Consider the following 21,595-nt stretch of genomic DNA (forward strand, 5'->3'; position numbering starts at 1 on the left):
TTTAGGTTTTTGTTTTAACCAATAAGCCGCCAGTGCCCAAGTGTGTACCGTGCCAACACAGAGACCATTGCTGCCTCAAATGTCATTGCTGGGAGAAGCCAGTTATTGGTGGGAGCAAAGTTAACCTAATGCCACACTTCACCCACCTCAGGGTAAAACGCAATTCATGGGAACCCCGAAGCCAAAACGAGACTTAGATAAACCAAAGGCACTGTCCACACGTCACCTATCCTTTGACTTCTTAAAAGAGGCTCCCGCTTAACAGAAGCTCTAAGGGGATCTGAAATAGGTACCATGTCTCCAGGAATGATGAAAGCATCTTTTCCATGGGGAAGTCCTCCTTTCACAGAGGGTGGGTTCTGAGGCTCTCCCAGGTGTGGAATTGACAATGGCACCTGCTGTGCTAAGCTCAGTGCCCTCCCCTTCACTGCTTCATTTTTCCTATAAGAACAGGCGTGTGTGTGTAGTGGGGGGACACAATAGAGCCTAACTCTCAGCCAGATCATCCTACACCTGTGTCTCCCCTCCGTTATGTATTGAATATTAGTCTCCCCACCCCCAAATTCACATGGTGAAACCCTAACCCCCAGTGTGACAGTATTAGGAGGTGAAACCTTTGGGAGATGATCAGGTTAGATGATGTCAAACGAGTGGGGGCCCCACGATGCGATTAGTGTTCCCCTGAGAAGAGATGCCACAGCCCTCTTTTTGTCCACCACGTGAGGACACAGTGAGAAGGAGGCTGTCTGCAAACCATAAAGAGAGCCCTCACCAGGAAATGAATCAGCCGCCGCCTTGCTCTTGGACTTCCAGCCTCCAGAACTGTGAGAAACATACATCTGCATTTAAGCTGCCCAGTCTCCAGCGTTCTGTTGCAGCAGCTCCAGCTAAGACACCCTTCTTCACCCTGTGCATCCCTCCACGGCGCTGCTGCAGGCTGACTTGGTACTACAGTATGTGTGCACCTGTCCTAGCCATAAGTACTCTAGGCACAAGTATGCATCCTGACATTCCTGAACCTGCGACACTGACCCCTGCAGTGTGGGGCTTCCGAAAACATCAGGTCCTATTATCACTGGAGAGCTTCAGCTCAAAAACAGTGGAGCTTCCCTTAGGGCGGGCCTTGAGCTTCTTGGTGAAGTTCTTAAAAGCATCTTCCACATCTGCTGTGTCTCTTGTACCTGATAAAATGCAGGAATCAGCTGGTAAACCTACTCCGCCTGTCAAAAGCGTTAATAAACAAAGCTAACAGAGGAAGAGCTGATATATCTGTCGATCACATTTTCCACTGAAAAACTTATGAGAAACCTGATCTGTTGGCAGGGTACACAGAGAATCTAAAATTACGTCCAAGGAAAACATTTTACCTTTATGGAAGGTAAGTATCTAAACAGAAATATATGGAGAGAATTTTATTTTGGACCAAGTTATTTTTCACAGCATATTGAAAAACAAACGTTTGATCATCATGGCTGTAATGCTTCCTTCATTCTAGACCAGCACTGTTGTTTCTGTAAAAACATGTAGATGGAGTTGGTATTTAGGTCTGCCAGAAAGGACGGAGACCAACGTGCTGTGCGGACCCTGGCTCAGGGCCACAGCGTCCTTCCCTGCCTCACACAACAGGGAATGCAATGGCATCCACCTCCTCTTGTGAGAGTGCGGAATACTTTGCTGGCAGTACTCTCTTTGAAAAGACTGGCCCACAGTACCAAGAAGCACCAAGTACCCTGGAAGATGGTTTTCGCATCTCCATACTCTGACAAAGAGAAATATAAATAAACATAAAAATGTAAAACATTCTGAAACTCCAAAAGGCAGCAATGAAGGGAGTATGTGAGAGCTCTTCCAACGTCACATTCTCATGCATATTTATCTACAAGCACGCCTGCTGAGTTCTTTACTGTCTATCAGTAAAGAGGGACTGAATCTCCTTTGCCTTTAAATGCCCGTCCTGTAAAGCAAGGTTTGCGTTTCTTGCTCTGTGTTTTCCCCCTCCGCCTGCAGGTGGCGCCCCTGTTCCAGTCCGCTACGGCCACCGCTGAAAATGGCTAGGCTAGATCTTGCAGTCCTTAGAAACGAGTTCTTGCCACATCACCTTATGCGACGAAAACAGTCGGTTTTCTGTTTTGCTTTTAGCCAGAAACCAACTGTTCCTGGAATCACAGGGCCAGAAGACTTGATTAAGCTGAAATTAATACCAAGAAACAGAAGGGGAGAAAAAGAGGACAGACTTCCATAACTGGGAGCTCCATCCAACAACAGACTTATGTGGGAGCTGGATTTTGACTGCAGGATGAAACAGACAAGCGATATATTCAAAAGCTTAATCCACCCAGCAAAGATCCATGTTACAGTCTGAACGAGTTGATGAACACTCCAATAGTGACTGATCAAATGTCAAATGCAACAGAGATATGAATGACTTTTTATACCTGGTGTACACTCGGGGGTATGTGTCGCTGGTGGAGTCGTGCTCAGCCCAAATGCCTCTGTTTACATACTAGTTTATATTGCTGTGCGATTAGTTATTTGTTCTTAGTGGAATACAGTGTAGTTCTTTACACACTCCCCCATCTTGCCTGGGTCCTGACTCCTAAAGCTGCCTTTTCACTGGGAAAAGCTGGATCGCATTCTGGGCAGCAGCAGGTGGCTTAATCCAAGCCTTGCTGGTGGCAAATTACCCCAGCCCCCAACCCACAACGTGCAGAACCTGAGCCCAAAAGAAGTCTGAGCACCTGGCCTCTCCAGTCACTAACAACATTAACGTACAAAATACTGTATCAAAGGCATTTGTTTGCTTCTCTGTCTCTGCCACTAATCTGTGGACCCTATATTTTTCATATTCATATTTTCCATAGTTCATGTAGTTTCTGGCATATAATACATGCTCAATAAACACGTATGGAACAAATGACAGGGCACAGCCAAATTACTGAAAGTTATCAAGAGATTGTCCAGAAATATTCTGTGGCAGTAGCATAACACTGTTACAGCATAAATCAATGTCATTCTATCTGGATCCAGATACACACTTTGGGTTCTAAGTGGGAAAACTAAAGACAAAATTCAGTGTCTTCAAAGTTGATAGTTGCAAATGGTAAATGTTTACTTTCTTTTGAAATATGATATTAAGCATTTACGTAGTCTCTCATTTAATCCTCATAACAATCTGTGCGGTAAATACTATTATGATCACTTTTTAAAGAGAGGAAACTGAGGCACAGAGAAGTTAAGAACTTTGCTCAAAGTCACACGGTAACTTGAAGAGTCAGGATGCAAACCTATGTGGTCTGACTCCAGGGCTGGAGAAGTGAAAACGAAAAACCGCGGGCATCAGCTCTCCTTCTTCAATTCCCTTCCTACTGGCTTTGTATCAAAGGGAGTCTCTCCTTAGACATTTCCTAACTGCTAAATATGCCTACAATGCATCAGCAACCACATAATAAAAAAGTTAAATAAAACAAAGTAACAAAACTCCGCAGAAATACTTTGAAACTGATCAAATCATAAATCTGAATGTTTTCCTGAGGCATTAAGTAAACAGATATTTTCCTGGATGCTGCTACAGAGAGGAAACAGAATCACTCGATAGTCCTACAGCTATGGAAGACAGCGGGTGACAGATTAAAACACAGAGACCCTCCTCTCTGCCTCTGTGTACCTAGAGCACTGAGTTTCCTTTTCTTGTGAAAAAGCTTCTTGCTGTTTCTGAGTTTGCAGACTCAAAGGTTTGGGCTGTCTCCATACTTTTTTTACTCCCCAAAGATTTCAGAATGCATTTGGTTCTTTGTATCTGTCAAATTTTCATTTTCCCTCCTTAGACTCTGCAGTGCAAAGTCCTTTCCATTTGCGTGTTTGTTTCAACAATGGCAAAGAGGTGGGGACAGCTGGTGCCTTCTGCAGCCACTGTCTCCCTTTACCAAGAAGAAAAACAAAATCTTCCAACCACTGCCTTAGCATAGCACTCGTCACATTTTCTCAGCCAAGAATTTTCTCAGCTACAGTGCATTCCATCTTTACAAGCCCACAAGGCCTTTGTTTTTTTCTAACTTTCCATTTATGTAATTGTGGAGGCTCGAAGCTCCATCGGCTTTCCCAGAGCCTCCACAAAGAGGTTCTCACCCGCCCCCCTACCCAGGTGACTCATCCAGGAGGAAGGTCTAACAAGGAAGAAAGATGTCTGAGGCTTGGACCTGGGCAGCCACCTTCTGCCAAAAGGTCTGTGCCCACTACACTTATGCCACAGTGCAGGCCCCAGAGCATGGATGACCGCTCCCTTGCCTGAGACTCTAACCTGGATGCTGTTAAGAGATGCAACTCTGGGCTGGGCGTTGTGGCTCACACCTGTAATCCCAACACTTTAGGAGGCAGAAGTGGGTGGATCACCTGAGGTCAGGAGTTTGAGACCGGTTTGGCCAACACGGCGAAACTTTGTCTCTACTAAAAATGCAAAAATTAGACAGACATGGTGACGTGCACCTGTAATCCCACAGCTACTCGGGAGGCTGAGGCATGAGAATCACTTGAACCCGGGAGGCAGAGGTTGCAGTGTGCTGAGATTGGACCACTGCACTCCAGCCTGGGCGACAGAGCGAGACTCTATCTCCAAAAAAAAAAAAAAAAAGGAAAAAGGAAAAGAGGTACAACTCCTCCCACCTCTTCTCCCAGCTCCCAGCTTCCCACCCAAGGTGAGGCAAGCTGCCAGCGCCCATCTCCGCAGTCCTTCAGCTCCTCCTAGCTTCAATCCTCTGAGGTACCTTCTGGCTTTCAGATCTTTTGATGACACGCAGACCTCCAGATCCGGATTTGAATCCTGGTTCAGTTCAAATCTCCAGGGCATCCTCTCCCACACCACACACTGTGTTAGGCGCTGCTGACAACACAATTCATCTCGGTCCTCAAAGCCCCTTACCCTTCCACCCTCTGAGCCGCCGTTCCCACTGGGTCTTATTCTGTTGTTTAGTTATGCCTTGTACACGGCAGTAGTAAGGATTAGATGACTTGACACACCCAGGTATTCGATTCCACACCGTGAAGCACGTTCACTTCCACTGCTTCTTCTGATTCTTACAATACGTGAGCAGGGCAAGGCACGCACTAACCTATCTTCCAGAGGTGGAAACCTCAGCTCAGAAGCTACAGAACTGGCTCACGGTACCACAGCTGGTAAAAGGTAAAGATTCCTTCACTCCTAAAGTTCCTTATTAATTTCTTTCTTTCTTGAAATGAAGTCTCCCTCTGTTGCCAGGCTGGAGTGTAGTGGTAAGATCTCGGCTCACTGCAACCTCCACCCCTTGGGTTCAAGCAATTTTCCTGCCTCAGCCTCCCAAGTAGCTGAGACTATAGGCATGCACCACCATACCCGACTAATTTTTATATTTTTAGTAGAGACAGGGTTTCACCATGTTGGCCAGGATGGCCTCGATCTCTTGACCTTGTGATCCACCCGCCTCTACTGTGCTGTAGAAATGTATTCTGACCTTTAGAGAGGGAAGTTTAAACGAAATACAGTGGGAGCCGGAGCCACGGAGTCATTCTTAGTCAAAGTTTAACACAGGATTCTACTTAGGGTTAGAGGAGGGGAGGAAGACCCATTTATGGAGTATCTCCTCTGGCCTGTACTCTGTGCTAAGCATATTTAAATCCTTAGAAATCTCCCAGCAGAAGGCCTTGAACGGAGCATGTGCATGGCTAATTTTGCAGCTATGAATGCAGGCGCTGAGAGGGTCTTGCCCAGGGTAATGAATGCCAAAGGCAGGTATGCGAGGCCCCCTGGTGTTTTTGCTATGCCACGCTTCTCCAAAACATGTACTTGTCCTTATCATACTGGAAGAATCCAAGAGAGATTAGAGACAAGAAACTGTCATGCTGAATACATTGGCCTCTGCCCTCTATGTTCTGGAATTCCCCGGAGCTGGGCAAGTCTTCCAGTCCCCACCTTTATCTTCTGACTGCTGGCCCTGCGTCCGCTCTGTAACAAGTTCCAGCAGACACTCGCTCTCCTTCCTGTGCGGGCCCGGCCACCTGCCTTGCTGCTGATGTTTTATTTGACCCTCCTCCCCTCCTCTCCATTGTAATAAACACTTTAAATTCTTGTTGGGAAGAGGATATGGGATGCCAAATTGGATTAGTAAGTGAGAACTCAAAATCAGAATTACGCAGATCAAATTTTACCCCAGTCAATACAAACAGAACAACAAAAACTTAACATATTTAAAACAAAAACACATGATTACACTTCTGATATGCTAAACTTACAGTGAAACCTTAATTAGCCAGGCCTGCACTCATTGGTACTCTGAATAACTGGAATTAATTTTTCTTCCTGATTCTATTTTTAAGCGGAAGAAGCAATTGACAGCTGACGTGCACCCACTGCTGACTGGACGGAGCAAATTCCAGGCTATGTCCTGGAGCTGGGCTCTGTCGCCCAGCCCTTCTGTAACCTCATCTTTCTCCAGCTGGGAAACTCTTTTATGTGCCTGTTAAGTTTTATTTTAAATATCTTTGCGACGGGAAATGTCTTCCCAAACCGCATAGCTTGTCCCACTTTCCTTTAAAACCCCGGATACCTTCACACGTATCTCCCTCTACTCCAGTGCACCCCACTCTGAATGGCCATCATGCTGATATGTCTGTTTTTCTGTGCATGTTACAAGAGCACAGCACAAAGATGGCGCTTAAAGAGTGCCTGTTTCAAATAATAATTGGGGGAATAAAGGGAAAACAGAGATCTTTTCTACATTCTTTTTTTTTCTTTTGAGACAGGGTCTCGCTCTGTTGCCCAGGCTGGAGTGCAGTGGCACAATCTTTGCTCCCTATAACCTCTGTCTCCTGGCCTCAAGCTATCCTCCCACCTCTGCCTCCCAAGTAGCTGGGACTACAGGCGCACACCACCGTGATCAGCTAAGGGTTTTAAAATTTTTTTGTAGAGATGAGGTGTCACTGTATTGCCCAGGCTGGTCTTGAACTCTTGAGCTCAAGCGATCTTCCTGCCTTGGGCTCCCAAAGTGCTGAGGTTGCAGGTGAGAGCCACCGCACCCAGCCTTCCTATATTCTGTCTCCATCCACGCTGCTGTGCTTTGGTGCTGAATTTCAGAAAGATGATACAGCAGGTATCACCCTCAGTTTCAGCTACCTGCCATCAACTGTGGTCTGAAAATATGAAACGGAAAATTCCACATATCAACAATCAATACCTTTTAAATTGTGAGCCATTCCAAGTAGCTACGAAATCTTGTGGCATCCCACTCCATCTCCCCCAGGACGTGAATAATCCCTTTGTCCAGCCCATCCATCCACATGCTGTCTACACTACCTGCCAGTTAGTCACTCAGAAGCCATTTCAGTGATCAGATTAAAAATCCCTAGTGTACATCAGAGGGGCACAGTGTCTCATGCCTGTAATCCCAGCACTATGGGAAGCCGAGGTGTGTGGATCACAAGGTTAGGAGATCAAGACCATCCTGGCTAACACAGCGAAACCCCGTCTCTACTAAAAATACAAAAAATTAGTTGGGCGTGGTGGCATGTGCCTGTAGTACCAGCTACTTGGGAGGCTGAGGCAGGAGAATTGCTTGAACCCAGGAGGCAGAGGTTGCAGTGAGCCAAGATGACGCCACTGCACTGCAGCCTGGGAGACAGAGTGAGACTCGGTCTCAAAAAAAAAAAAAAATCCTTAATGTATATCTACTCCCTGCCATTTCTACATCCACCGGGGTCTTGGAACACATGCCCCTCAGATAATGGAGGACTACTGCACTGTAATTATCTAAATGGATAAAGATTAAATGACTTATGAATTCAGTATAACTGAGAGCTAAATAAGGATGCTAAGTTATAATGCATCCCATAAAGGTGTTCACGTACTGCCTGGCATCAGGAAACAGTGGTTAATAGTGAGCATCACTTGTAGTTAATATAGCTGTTCCATTAATAAAAGCATTCTTATTCCTAGACACTCAGCGACTTTAGATATTGCTACTCTTAGACTAGCACGCACCATCCACCATTCTGCGAAGACCCTGACAGAAAGCACGTGTAAGCCCTCGGCAAGAAGGCGGAACAACCGAATCCTGGCCCAAGTCCTTGTCAGGAGCAGGGTCCTTTGCTCCTGGTTGCATTCACCCTGAGCAGTGTCGTCCACATGGAGACACACTCATCATCGAAGACCAAGCTGGTCCCCCAAAACCAGCATATTTTATACAACCATACCTGTTCACGGAGGTGAAATAAGAGGTGTGTAAAACAAGACTTTATTATCGTTATGATACACGGTACATTATTCTTTTCTTTTCCTTTTTTGATGGAGTCTTGCTCTGTTGCCCAGGCTAGAGTGCAGTGGTGCAATCTCGGCTCATTGCAATCTCTGCCTCCCAGATTCAAGCAATTCTCCTGCCTCAGCCTCCTGAGTAGCTGGGACCACAGGTACTCGCCACCCACACCTGGCTAATTCTTATATTTTTAGAAGAGGCGAGGTTTCACCATGTTGGCCAGGCTGGTCTCAAACTCCTGATCTCAGGTGATCCGCCCGGCTTGGCCTCCCAACATGCTGGGATTACAGGCGTGAGCCACCGTGCCCGGCCTATTATTTTCTATTGTGTTCTATTTTCTTTTTGTTTTAAGCCAGTCATAACTCAGCAAATTGATTTCAGTATCCAATGATGGGTCAAGACTCAGGCATGAAGAAACCTACAGTCTAAAACCCACTAAATAAGCAGTGGGTATGTCAACGAGCCTAACTGATCCCTGACCGCTGTGGAGAAGGAATACTACACTGTAGGAGAGAGCTTGGTCACTGCCTCTATATTTTGATTCTGCCCAGTGATATTTACCAGGTTTTATTTCGTGTTCCTAGAACCAGTATTACTGCCAATACCACCACAACAGGGGAACACTTTAATACAACAAAAGCAAATGATATTTAATTTGCATTATACTCATACAATAAGAAATAGACCTTCCAGGGGAGACGCATTCAATGGTTATTCTCAAACATTTAAAGGAATGACAGAAACCACAATGCCTGCCATCGAAGATGGCAATGCACCACCCTGGGCCCCACTCACAAAACTTGACACAACCCGTTTTATTCCCAGTTGTCATTTTATAAACTGTCTTTTTTGTTTTATTTTGATTTTTAAGATGGAATCTTTTTCTGTCACCAGGCTGGAGTGCAGTGGTGCAATCTCAGCTCACTGCAACCTCCAGCTCCCAGGTTCAAGTGATACTCCTGCCTCAGCCTCCCGAGTAGCTGGGACTACAGGCGAGCGCCACCACACCCAGCTAATTGTTTGTACTTTTAGTAGAGATGGAGTTTCATCATGTTGCCCAGGATGGTGTCCATCTATCCACTGACCTCGTGATCTGCCCACTTCAGCCTCCCAAAGTGCTGGGATTACAGGCGTGAGCCACTGCACCCGCCGTCATTTTATAAACTGTCAATCATCCAGAATATACACTTCCCTTTTAAAATGTGATGAATTGTTCTTGGGGTAACCTCTCTTTTTTCCCCCCTTTTAAAAAATATAACACAATAACATCAAACAATCTCTTCTTTTTGAATGTTATCACCTTAGAGATGGAAAACATCAGACTTGAAAACGGGATCTTCTGGGAGGGCTGCTACAGTGGATAAATGTCTCCACGTGCCCACATGTTTACTGGTCCCTAGCCATTTTCACTCAGTGTCTCCTACAAAAACTAACATAATAATGATCATGATGACAATGAAGTCATATTTCTATTCCAGCAATGATGGCGGCCTGCTGACTGCAATTAGCTACATTTATATGAAATGCTGGTAACAGCCAGGGCTTTTACATAAACAATATTCTACTTTTTAACCTTACCCTCATTAGGCTTCTTCTTAAAATTATTCCTAAAAGGCTGGAAAAAAGAGGATGAATATCGCACAGCGGTAGACATACCTGCGGTAAGGGTTAATAAACTCCACTAATTGGGTCTTTTGAATAATTTGCCCTTTGCACATTTACACCCTCCCCCCCACACACATACATTTCAAAAAAGCTGGGAAATTATTCCTAGTATTGGGTGACTTTTGGCTCACCAAGAAGAGTGACTCAAGTATCCAACTGTGAATGATTCATCTATGGAATGCACACCTTTGAATACATATGAGAGTTTACTTTGGGACAGCTTTTCCTTTCTCCTTTATTGAACTCAAATTTCTCTCTCTCTCTTTTTATTCCCCCAAGATGGATTCTTGCTCTGTTAGCCAGGCTGGAGTGTGGTGGCGCAATCTCAACTCATTGCAACCTCCGCCTCCCAGGTTTAAGAGATTTTCCTGTCTCAGACTCCCGAGTAGCTGGGACTACAGGCACACACCACCATGCCCAGCTAATTTTTGTATTTTTAGTAGAGGCAGGGTTTCACCATATTGGTCAGGCTAGTCTCGAACTTCCGACCTCAGGTGATCCACATGCTTCTGCCTCCCAAAGTGCTGGGATTACAGGCATGAGCCACTGCACCCGGCCCACTCAAAGTTGTCTTTAGAAGTATCTGGGTGCCATATGAAAGGTGCTGCTGCTGTCTGACAGAGCCGTTAACTATGCCTCATTGCTGGGCCTGTGCAATGGCAGTGTCTATTGCTAACATATTAGCAGTTGACCTAAGTCACCAGGAGCCAAGACAGCTGCGGGACTGAACTTCCACGGTCTGTGGGTCTGGTGGCTTCTGTTCTGAGCCTTGCAAATTGGACCCATTCACAGCACTCAGTGAAATGGCAATGCAGTCATCCAATCTTCACCCGACTCGATTCTGTGGTTGAGTGTGTAGGTCCAATAGGAATCGCACCAACGTTGTGTTAAATTCTGGAGCAACTGAGGTTATGGTATTGACTAAAATTGCTCATTATACAAATAATTGACAAATGACAGGTTTATTTTTAAAATGGTTAAACTTTAGAAAAATCTCAGGTGTATTTGACAACTACACTGACCAGCTATAGCTTGGATGGAACCAAAGAAGAAAAATAAGATAAACTGTTTCGGAAACAACTCTGACCTACTGTAATGTAACACTGGGCTTGCCTTTTACAGACTAGGCCTCAGTTTCTCTGTAATGGGGATTGTATGATTATAAAATCCCCACTGGCCCCAGTTACTGGCATCATAATCTGAAGGGAACAATGCTCTCTGGCAAGAATCTCAGGTAACGCGCAGTGCTGATGACCTTCAGCCCCTATGAAGCACACTGTGGAATCTCCATGAAATACCGAGATGGGACCACGTGCCCCTCTCATCCCCAGTGCTACTCATCTTCTCTACCTCCCTCTCCCCAGCTCACAGATGGCCTGGACTTAAATACCAGCTCTGCTGCTCATGGCCACGAGGCTGTAAGCCACTTATGTCCTCTGTGCACATGGTTCTCCCTCTTATAAAACTGGGCTCATCATAACTGAACCTACCTCTTATCAGGGATTTAAGAGATGAAATGAGAGACACACATAACGTGCTACGCGCAGGTGTGGCCCACACTGCCTTCATGGGAAAAGTGAGCCACTGTTATTCCTAAGAACTCGCATTTCTCCATCATTGTTCAACTTGCATTTATCGAGTGTCTTTGTTGCAAGAGGCACAGATGGAGCCTGTCTTCAAGTAGCTCCCATGAGTGTCAGAAACAGATCCCACGCCCTGTACTGTTTGCCTGAAACTTAAAAGGCTTCTAAGCCTTCGAGGTGTGGCATATTTAATAGGGGCTTAGCTTGAATATGAGAATGATTTGACAGATGTGTTTCCAACAACCTCACGTCCTCAATGTTGACCTCAGAGCTTAGGACAGATTTCACTTCCTTAGCACCAAGAGCAGCGTCCTCCACTGTCTTCTGTCGTGTGCCAGGGACAACCAGCTGTCCCTGCACGATTCCTGCTCCCCTATCATGGAACAGAATGCTGCTTCCAGAAAGTGGGTTCCCAGTCTGGGCATACATTTCCAGCACCCCCACCCCTGCCCTGTGTGTCCAATGGGGAGCCGCACAAATGAGCTCTGGCCAAGGAATGTGGGGGAGAAGTGACGTACAGTGCTTCCAGGGTCTTCCTAAACCTCCCCCCCGCCACCTGATATACTCACTTCCTTTTCCCTTCTGCTGGCTGGCTATCTATACCTACGTGCAGAACATGGCAGGATCTCGCCTGCCTGGGTCTCTGAATGCATGGCTGGAGAAGAACCCCTGGCCCACAGCCAAGCTTCCAATAGTACAGGGATGAGAAATACGCTTGTCATGTGCAGCTCCTACGATCTGGAATGTCTCCACTCTCAGAGAAAAGAACCATAGATTTCCTTTCTAGGAGTAAGTAAGTCTGGAGAATGCTCAAACTGCCTTAACTCATGGCCGCCTCCTAAAAAGAATACCGGGAAATGACGTGAAGGCCATCGGAAGACAGATAAACACTTTGAAGTGGGAAGCCCGGTAATCATCACAGACATGTCACTGAAACAGCCACACAGCCTTCAACGAAACTGAACCGAAAGGGAGTAGGCCGTGCAGCCTCGGCCAGAGAGGGCTGGGACAGTCCCCCCGATCCCCAGCTCAGCCCAGACTGGAAGAAGTCTCAGGCCCTTCAGGGGTGTACTTAAAACAGGGAAATGATGACAAGCGTCTATAATTAATTATTAAAATCTTTGGAATCTGTGCAGGTTATTTCGGTGTGCTTTTTGTTGGTTGTTTGCAAATCACTTCAGTTTATAAATTCCACAAATAAGCCATTGGAAGTAAAAACCCTTTAGACACTAAAGAATAATCTATGAGATCCCAGCTACTTGGGAGACTGAGTCAGGAGAATCGCTTGAACCCGGGAGGCAGAGGTTGAGTTGAGATCATGCCATTGCACTCCAGCCTGGGTGACAAGAATGAAACTCTGTCTCAAAACAAAAAATAATCTACGAGCAACTTAAAAGTGGAAATATGCACCTTTAAAGAGCAGTAAACTTTCAATCACACCCCATAACAGCTTGCATCCAGCCCCTTCTCACCATGTGACTCCTTTATACCCTGACCTTCAAACTGGAAAGGAAAATGTTATGCTTTATACATCTGTGGAGAAAGATACTTAGGAATGAAAATGAGAATGGAAGTACAGTCAGTCCTCATTATTCACAGATTCCATATTTACAAATTTACCTGCTGGCTGAAACTTCTTTGAGACTTAGAAATCAATACTTGCGGCAATTCTGTGGTCATTCTTGGATATGGGAGCAGAGGGGAGACAATTCGAGTTACTGAACATGCACGGTCCAGGCCGAGGTCAAACAAGATGACACCCTGCCTTCCTGCTTCAGCTTTCCTACCGTCAACAAGCGTCCTTTCTCTGGACTATTTAGCACCATGCCTTTCCTATTTGTGTGCTTTCTGTTTGAGATTTTGTTTGAAACAGGGCCCAGGCATACTGCTACAGAGCTATCCAGTGCTCCTAAGCTTAGAAAGGCTGTGTGATATGATTGGCTGTGTACCCACCCAAATCTCATCTTGAATTTAGTTACCTTTAATTCCTACATGTCGTAGGAGGGACCCAGTGGGAGGTAATTGAATCACGGGGGCAGTTACCTTCATGCTGCTATTCTCTTGATACTGAGATCTCACAAGATCTGATGGTTTTTATAAGGAGCTTCTCTCTCTCTTTTCCTCAGCACTTCTCCTTCCTGCTACCATGTGAAGAAGAACATGTTTGCTTTCCCCTTCACCATGATTGTAAGTTTCCTGAGGCCTCCCTAGCCCTGTGGAATTGAGAGTCAATTAAACCTCTTTCCTTTATAAATTTCAATCTCTGGTAGGTCTTCATAAGCAGCCTGAGAATGGACTAATACACACTGCCTTATGGAGAAAATATGTGCGTTATGTAAGCTTTGTTCAGATGTGAATTATATAGCGCTGCTGGCTGTGAATTCAATGCTAAATGAATCAATAACAAAAAGTTTGTGGAAAGTAAGTATTATGGAAAAACTATGCATGAATTTCAATTTTTTTTGCACCAAAATAAATGTGTACTAACGTGTTACAACATGTTTAGACAGGATCTAGTCTGAGGCAGCAAGACGGAAAAGATGTCAGTTTGAAAAGAACTCCTATCAGAGCAACGTGAATTCTGCTAAAATTGAAGCTTGGGAGGCTGATGGGGGCAGGTTGGGAGGCGGAGGTGGGCGTATCACGAGGTCAGGAGTTCAAGAACAGCCTGACCAACACGGTGAAACCCCGTTTCTACTAAAAATACAAAAATTAGCTGGGCATGGTAGTTCATGCCTGTAATCCTAGCTACTAGGAGGCTGAGGCAGGAGAACTGCTTGAACCCAGGGGGCGGAGACTGCAGTGAGCTGAGATCATGCCACTGCACTCCAGCCTGGGCAATAGAGCAAGACTCTGTCTAAAAAAAAAAAAAAAAAAAAAAAAAAAAAAAAAAAAAAAAAAAAAAAGAAAAAAAAAAACTGAAGTAAGAACAAACTGCAAATTTATGGTGATGCTTGGGTGAAGAATGGTGAAATCACTGATGCCTTATGAAAAGTTTATGTGGACAATGCCCCAAAGAAACAGCAGTTTCCAAATGAATGACTTGTTTTAAGAAGAAAAGAGATGATGTTGAAGATGAAGTCCACAGCGGCAGACCATCCACCTCAATGTAGAAGGAAAAAAAATCACCTTGTTTGTGCCCTAACTCCAGAGGGCTGATGACGAACGGCAGAAACGTCAGCACCACAGACGTCTCAGTCAGTTCGGCTTACACAGTTCTGGCTGAAAAATTAAAGCTGAGTAAACTCTCCACTCGATGGGTGCCAAAACCTCGGAGCTCAGCTCCGCTTCACACAAGAGTAGGGATTTCAATGGAAAGTTTCAACAAGTGGGAAGAAGGTCCTGAAGCAGTTCTTTGAAGAATTGTAAAAGGAAACAAAACACGGCTTTCCCAGTACAATGCTGAAGAAAACGGACAGTCAGAGCAACGGCTACCCAGAGGTGGAAGGCGTCCAGTCACAGCAGAAGCAGACCAGTCAACAGCCAAAGTCGTGGTCACAAGGTGTTGGGACACTCAAGGCATTTTGCGTGTTGACTTTCTGGAAGGCCAAACAATACCAACTGCTTATTATCAAAGTGTTTTTGAGAAAGTTAACCAAAGTTTTAGCAGAAAAATGCCTGAGGGGGCCTCACCAGAGCGCCCTTTGTTACCAAAAGGAGGCTGCTGTTCATTCCTCTCTTCAGAGAAGGGCAAGCTGGGGAGAATTTCAGTAGGAAATCATTAGGCATCCACCTTACAGCTCTGATTTGGCTCCTTCTGATTTATTTTTACTTCCTAGTCTTTAAAAAAGTCTTTAAAGGGCATCATTTTTTTTCAGCTAATAATGTGAACAAGGACTGAGCTGACATGGTTACATTCCCCAGTCCCTCAGTTCTTTAGGGATCAACTAAGTGGTTGCTATCAGCTCCTACAAGTCTCTTGAACTTGATGGGGCTGATGCTGAGAAATAAAATTCATATTTAATTTTTACCTTTTAATTCCATTTTCCCATGAACTTTTTGAAGTCTCCTCATATATTAAATGAGGTGTCTTTAAACAGACACACACATAAAACAGGTTATGTACTGACATATATAAGACAAGGTTATAAAAATGTGTTATCAGAGGCTCGAAGGGAACTAACCCTGTATTTTCCCTAGAAGCAATTCATTTATCCAGCATACATGGTAACTTTCAATCTCGTAAAGATTCCAGAGGATGAGGCTATTTTTAAATTTCATGAACAACTATTATGCATCAAATAACATCACGAGTTTACACATCAAATAACACCATGTTAAACTCTTGCACAAGTATTATGTTTCTGTAGTCTAGGCACACTTAAAAACTGTATTAAGCCTGACGACAGAGTAGTATTTATAAGGTCACTACTTTTAGAAATCTTGGCCCAACCAGTATCACTGTTTCAGTAAATGGCAGCCATTCCAAGGCCACACAACTTTCCTGTCAAATCAGCAACTCTTGCCAAGTAAACTGAATGGACTTTGTAGGATTTCGTAGCCAAATGCTGAAAACTACAAGAGCTGTTTCCTGCGGAAGGCCGCCTTTTACTGCCCACAAAGCCTATTGACCCTTCACACCCCGTGGCTGTGAAATGGACACAGCCTCTACTCCAGAACCTCAGCAATGCCTGGCTAAAATCCAGACTAGAGGCAGAGGTTCTGGAACCTAGGTGGAAATGCAGGAAGGCTGCCTGTGTCAAGGGTCTTCCACTTGCCCTTGATTTTAAAAAACATCTTTGCATTTGGCTGGGTGCAGTGGCTCATACCTGTAATCCCAGCACTTTAGGAGGCCAAGGTGGGCGAATCATCTGAGGTCAGGAGTTCGAGACCAACCTGGCCAACATGGTGAAACCCTGTCTCTACTAAAAATACATAAATTAGCCAGGAGTAATGGTGGGCGCCTATAATCCCAGCTGCTCCAGAGGCTGAGGCAGGATAATCACTTGAAATGGGGAGGCAGAGGTTGCAGTGAGCCAAGATTGCACCACTGTACTCCAGCCTGGACAACACAGTGAGACTCTCTTGCCAAAAAAAAAAAAAAAAACAATTTACATTCTCAAAATACTTAGCAAAGCTGCTGCTGAAGTTGAACCTAGTCTCCTATACTCAACCTCTGTTGCTTTACATTTAGCAATGAAGTAACAAGCCAGAAGTTAAAAGTAGAGAAACATTTTCTGGTCCCTAGAGAATCTGGAGACAAATTCTAGTCTGTTTCCACCTCTGGTTCTTGGACAAAAGAAAGGCTGAATCATTGTGAGAGATTTTAGGACTATTTAATTCAAATCTGACTCCATATTTCCTCTAAATTCTGGGTGAATCTGTTTGTTATAAATACACCCTGCTTTCACCCATACCTTCCACTGGCTGCCCTTAAGGCGGACTATTTTTTAAGTCAAATTCTTTTTTTTTTTTTTTGAGACGGAGTTTCGCTTTTGTTACCCAGGCTGGAGTGCAATGGCGCGATCTCGGCTCACCGCAACCTCCGCCTCCCGGGTTCAGGCAATTCTCCTGCCCCAGCCTCCTGAGTCGCTGGGATTACAGGCACGCGCCACCATGCCCAGCTAATTTTTTGTAGTTTTAGTAGAGACGGGGTTTCACCATGTTGACCAGGATGGTCTCGATCTCTTGACCTCGTGATCCACCCGCCTCGGCCTCCCACAGTGCTGGGATTACAGGCTTGAGCCACCGCACCCGGCCAAGTCAAATTCTTATTGAATTCAGTGTCATTTTTTCTTCTAAGTTCAGTGAGAAGTCATACAAGTGTGACAGCAAGCACTGCTTAGCTGGGAACTCTCTGATCCACTTTGAAAGGCTCTAGGCAGATAAACATCCTAGAATATTAAAGAAGACTGCCAAGATGGAGAAGTTTCTAAGCATGAACTGTGTATATTTATAGAAAATTGACAAATCTTCATAAGCTATTTTCTTCGAAGGTCCCATTTTCCTATGAAAGCAAGAATTTGAAATTTATTACTAGAACTACTTGTTCTATTGAGTAGAAAATTCTAAGGCTTCCAAATACAATGAAGAAGAACATCAAGCAGAGTTCTGTCAGTAATGGCAGTTATTAGGGAATGATGTTTTCATCCATTAATACAATTCCTGTTGAACATGAATATGAATATACAACTGAAGGAGATGGCTATTTGTGAAAGCATTCTGAGTCCTGGGATAATTTTTTTTTTTTTTTTTTTTTTTTTGAGAATGAAGTCTCGATCTGTCACCGAAGCTGGTGTGCAGTGACGTGATCTCAGCCTGCTGCATCCTCTGCCTCCTGGGTTCAAACGATTCTCCTGCCTCAGCCTCCTGAGTAGCTGTGACTACAGGCATGCGCCCCCATACCCAGCTAGTTTTTGTATTTTTAATAGAGACGGGGTTTCACCATGTTGGCCAGGCTGGTCTCTAACTTCTGACCTTGTGATCTGCCCACCTTGGCCTCCCAAAGTGCTGGGATTACAGGCGGGAGCCACTGCACCTAGTCATTTTCTTTTTCTTTTTTGTTTTTTGAGATGGAGTCTTGCTCTGTCACCCAGGCTGGAGTGCAGTGGCACCATCTCTGCTCACTGTAACCTCCACCTCCCGGGTTCAAGCAATTCTCTTGTCTCGGCCTCCCAAGTAGCTTAGACTACAGGTGCACGCCACCATGCCCTGCTAATTTTTTGTATTTTTAGTAGAGACGGGGTTTCTCCATGTTGGCCAGGCTGCTCTTGAACTCCTGACCTCAAGTGACCTGCCCGCTTTGGCCTCCCAAAGTGCTAAGATTATAGTGTAAGCCACCATGCCTGGCCAGTCTTTGCTCTTAAGGCCTTCAACTTATGGGATTAGGCCTATCCACATTATAGAGGGTGATCTGCTTTACTCAAAGTCCACTGATTGAAACATTAACCACAGCAGTATCCAGCCTAGTGTTTGACCCAACGAGTGGGTACCATGCTTCAGCCATGTTTTCACATAAAATTTGTCATCACAGGCCGGGCACGGATGTAATCCCACCACCTTGGGAGGCTGAGGCAGGCGGATCACGAGGTCAGGAGTTCGAGATCAGACTGGCCAATATGGTGAAACCCCGCCTCTACTAAAAATACAAAAATTAGCCAGGCATGGTGGCACATGCCTGTAATCCTAGCTACTCAGGAGACTGAGGCAGGAGAATTGCTTGAATCCAGGAGGTGAAGGTTGCAGTGAGCTGAGATCAAGCCACTGCACTCCAGCCTGGGCAACAGTGTGAGACTCTGTCTCAAAAAAAAAAAAAAAAAAAAAAAAAAAAAAAAAAAAAAAAAAAAAAAAAAAAAAAAAAAAAAAAAAAAAAAAAAAAAAAAAAAAAAAAAAAAAAAAAAATTGCCATCACAGCTCCTTCGAGCAGGACCCCAGCCTGTCATATTCACTGCTAATTCCTATTACCTACAATGGTAGAAGATGCTCAATCTCTGTGTGGTCACAGATGAGTGAATTTCTTTCCTGGGAATTGCTTATGTCCTTTGACTCTCCTAGTTAAGCAGCTTACACTTTCCTTCCGGATTTGTAAAGAGCACTTTAATTAAAATAAGAAGTAACGCTTTGTCAGTTAAATGTTTTTCCAACATATTTCTTGTTTCCCTTTATTTTAAAATTGTTTTTAGCTATGGAGAAATGATTTCTTTCATTTTTGTGAAATCAAGGTTATCATTATTGTTTATGGCTTCTGAGTTTATGTCATGCTTAGACAGGTTTATTGCAACTCCATATAATAAACAGTGTTATGACATTTCATACTTTAACATTTTAGAGTTAAATCTTAGGTACATCTAGAATTGATTTTGTATGAGAATGCAAGGTAAACGTCTGTTTTCCTTCAATTACTTGCACTGGAGCCACTGCGGTACACTGAGCGCCACAGAGACAGCGCCGGGCCAAGTGAGAGCTGGACGGGCACTGGGCGACTCTGTGCCTCGCCGAGGAAAAATAACTAAACATGGGCAAAGTAATCTTAAGAAGAGGAGAGGCTAAATGTCATCGTATGCATTTTTTGTGCAAACTTGTCAGGAGGAGCATAAGCGGCAGCACCCAGATGCTTCAGGCAGCTTCTCAGAGTTTTCTAAGAAGTGCTCAGAGAGGGGGAAGACCACGTCTGCTAAAGAGAAGGGCAAATTTGAAGATCTGACAAAGGCGGACAAGGCTTGTTATGGGAGAGAAATGAAAACCTATATTCCTCCTAAAGGGGAGACAAAAAAGAACTTCAAGGATCCCAATGCACCGAGAGGCTTCCTTCGCCCTTTTTCCTGTTCTGCTCTGAGTATCACACCCAAAAATTAAAGAACACCCTGGCCTGTCCATTGGTGATGCTGCAAAGAAACCGGGAGAGATGTGGAGTAACACTGCTGCAGACGACAGGCAGCCTTATGAAAAGAAGCCTTTGAAGCTGAAGGAAAAGCATGAAAAGGGTAGTGCTGCATATGGAGCTAAAGGAAAGCCTGCTGCGGCAAAGCAGGGAGTTGTCAAGGCTGAAAAAGCGAGAAAAAGAAGAGGAGAAAGAAGAGGATGAGGAGGAAGATGAAGATGAAGATGATGAGGATGAATAAGTTGGTTCTAGTGCAGTTTTTTTCTTGACTATAAAGCATTTAACCCCCTGTACACAACTCGCTCCTTTTAAAGAAACAAATGGAAATGTAAGGCTGTGTGAGATTTGTTTTTAAACTGCACAGTGTCCTTTTTTGTATAGTTAACACACTACCGAATGTGTCTTTAGATAGCCCTGTCCTGGTGGTATTCTCAGTAGCCACTAAGCTTGCCTGGTACAGTACGGGGGTTGTAAATTGGCACGGAAATTTAAAGCAGGCTCTTGTTGGTGCACAGCACAAATTAGTTATCTATGGGGATGGTAGTTTTTTCATTTTCAGTTGTTTCTGATGCAGCTCATACGAAATAATTGTTGTTCTGTTAACTACATACAACTTTGTAATTGCAAAAAAAAAAAAAAACAGTTGCAGCTGTTTTAACGTTCTGAATGCTTCTGGGTAAATACAATTTTTTAAAAAATTACTTGCGCTATTTATTAAACCATCTACCTTTCCTACTGGCCTGAAATATTTTCATTAACATATACCAAATTGTGTATATGTGTGTACTCTTGCATAACTGAGGGGGAGCATCTATGTCTGAACTCTTGTCTTCTGATTTGTCTTGCATCAATAGCACAACAGAAGAAGCAGGTGACATTTTATTACCAGATTATTCGATAGGCTAATTTTGCAGCTGAAATCAACTATGGAGAGGCCACACAATGCCTGCTGTGTGAAATCAGACAGGTGCTCTTAACTGAGCCCTGTGTGATAGAGAAAAACAATTCAACCAGTTGGCTTAAATAATTTTACCTTTAACAAAAAGTCATGAGCAAAACAGAAGCTGCCAGGTCTGCACTGTCTTTCTTCGGAATCAAAGATGACATCATTAAACTATGTCAGTCATAAAACCCAATGTGTGCTAGACAGGAAGGGCAGAGGTGGTCCCGCAGCTGCAGAAGAATCAGTATCACTTGCCTTCATTGTTGCTGGCCACCTCAACATTTATACCATGAGGTGTAATTTATGTGTAATAACATGCACATAAATGTAATGCAAGTTACATGTAAATTTACATGTAAATGTTGGTTATTCAAGGCTTTCTCCCCGTCCTCCCCTTCACTTTATTCACAGAGGGGATGCACCACATATATTGTATATTAAAATATAGAAAACTTCAGCCCTGTGGCATATATCCAACCTCTCTTGTCCACAGAGTTTCCCTCCCAATAAACAAGTGCCAGCTCACAGCACCATGGAGGCTGCCTTCCTATCTCCTGCCATCGCATGCACCTGTCCAGTTTCCAGAAAGCCCGCCTACCCGGCCCTTCTTCTGTTTCAAGCATCCCTTTACAGTTAGTCTTCAATAATCTGAGAGAAAGAAAGGGCAAGTTTCCAGATACCCTCTTTGATGTTTCAGAGGATTCATGGTTTAGCCACGCAGGTGTGACTGTTTGCATTATGAAACTATGGTGTTGACTTGTCATCTCTGACTTGACTTTGTGTAACTGTGCCCCCAGCCAACAGACAA

General features: G+C 44.4%; 1 protein-coding gene and 1 pseudogene across 5 annotated transcripts in view; one reads left to right on the top strand and one right to left on the bottom strand.

Moving 5' to 3' along the window:
• The window catches only part of CAMK1D (calcium/calmodulin dependent protein kinase ID), a 457,067-nt gene that overhangs the window by 103,239 nt on the left and 332,233 nt on the right, over window positions 1–21,595 (bottom strand). The gene's annotated exons all lie outside the window — the stretch shown is intronic.
• On the top strand, window positions 18,949–20,166 carry LOC108305272 (annotated as a pseudogene). Its single transcript, XR_001825637.2, has one exon. The product of XR_001825637.2 is annotated as a high mobility group protein B1-like (transcript).

Source organism: Cebus imitator, unplaced genomic scaffold (assembly GCF_001604975.1).
Source record: "Cebus imitator isolate Cc_AM_T3 unplaced genomic scaffold, Cebus_imitator-1.0 Scaffold61, whole genome shotgun sequence".
NCBI lineage: Eukaryota > Metazoa > Chordata > Mammalia > Primates > Cebidae > Cebus > Cebus imitator.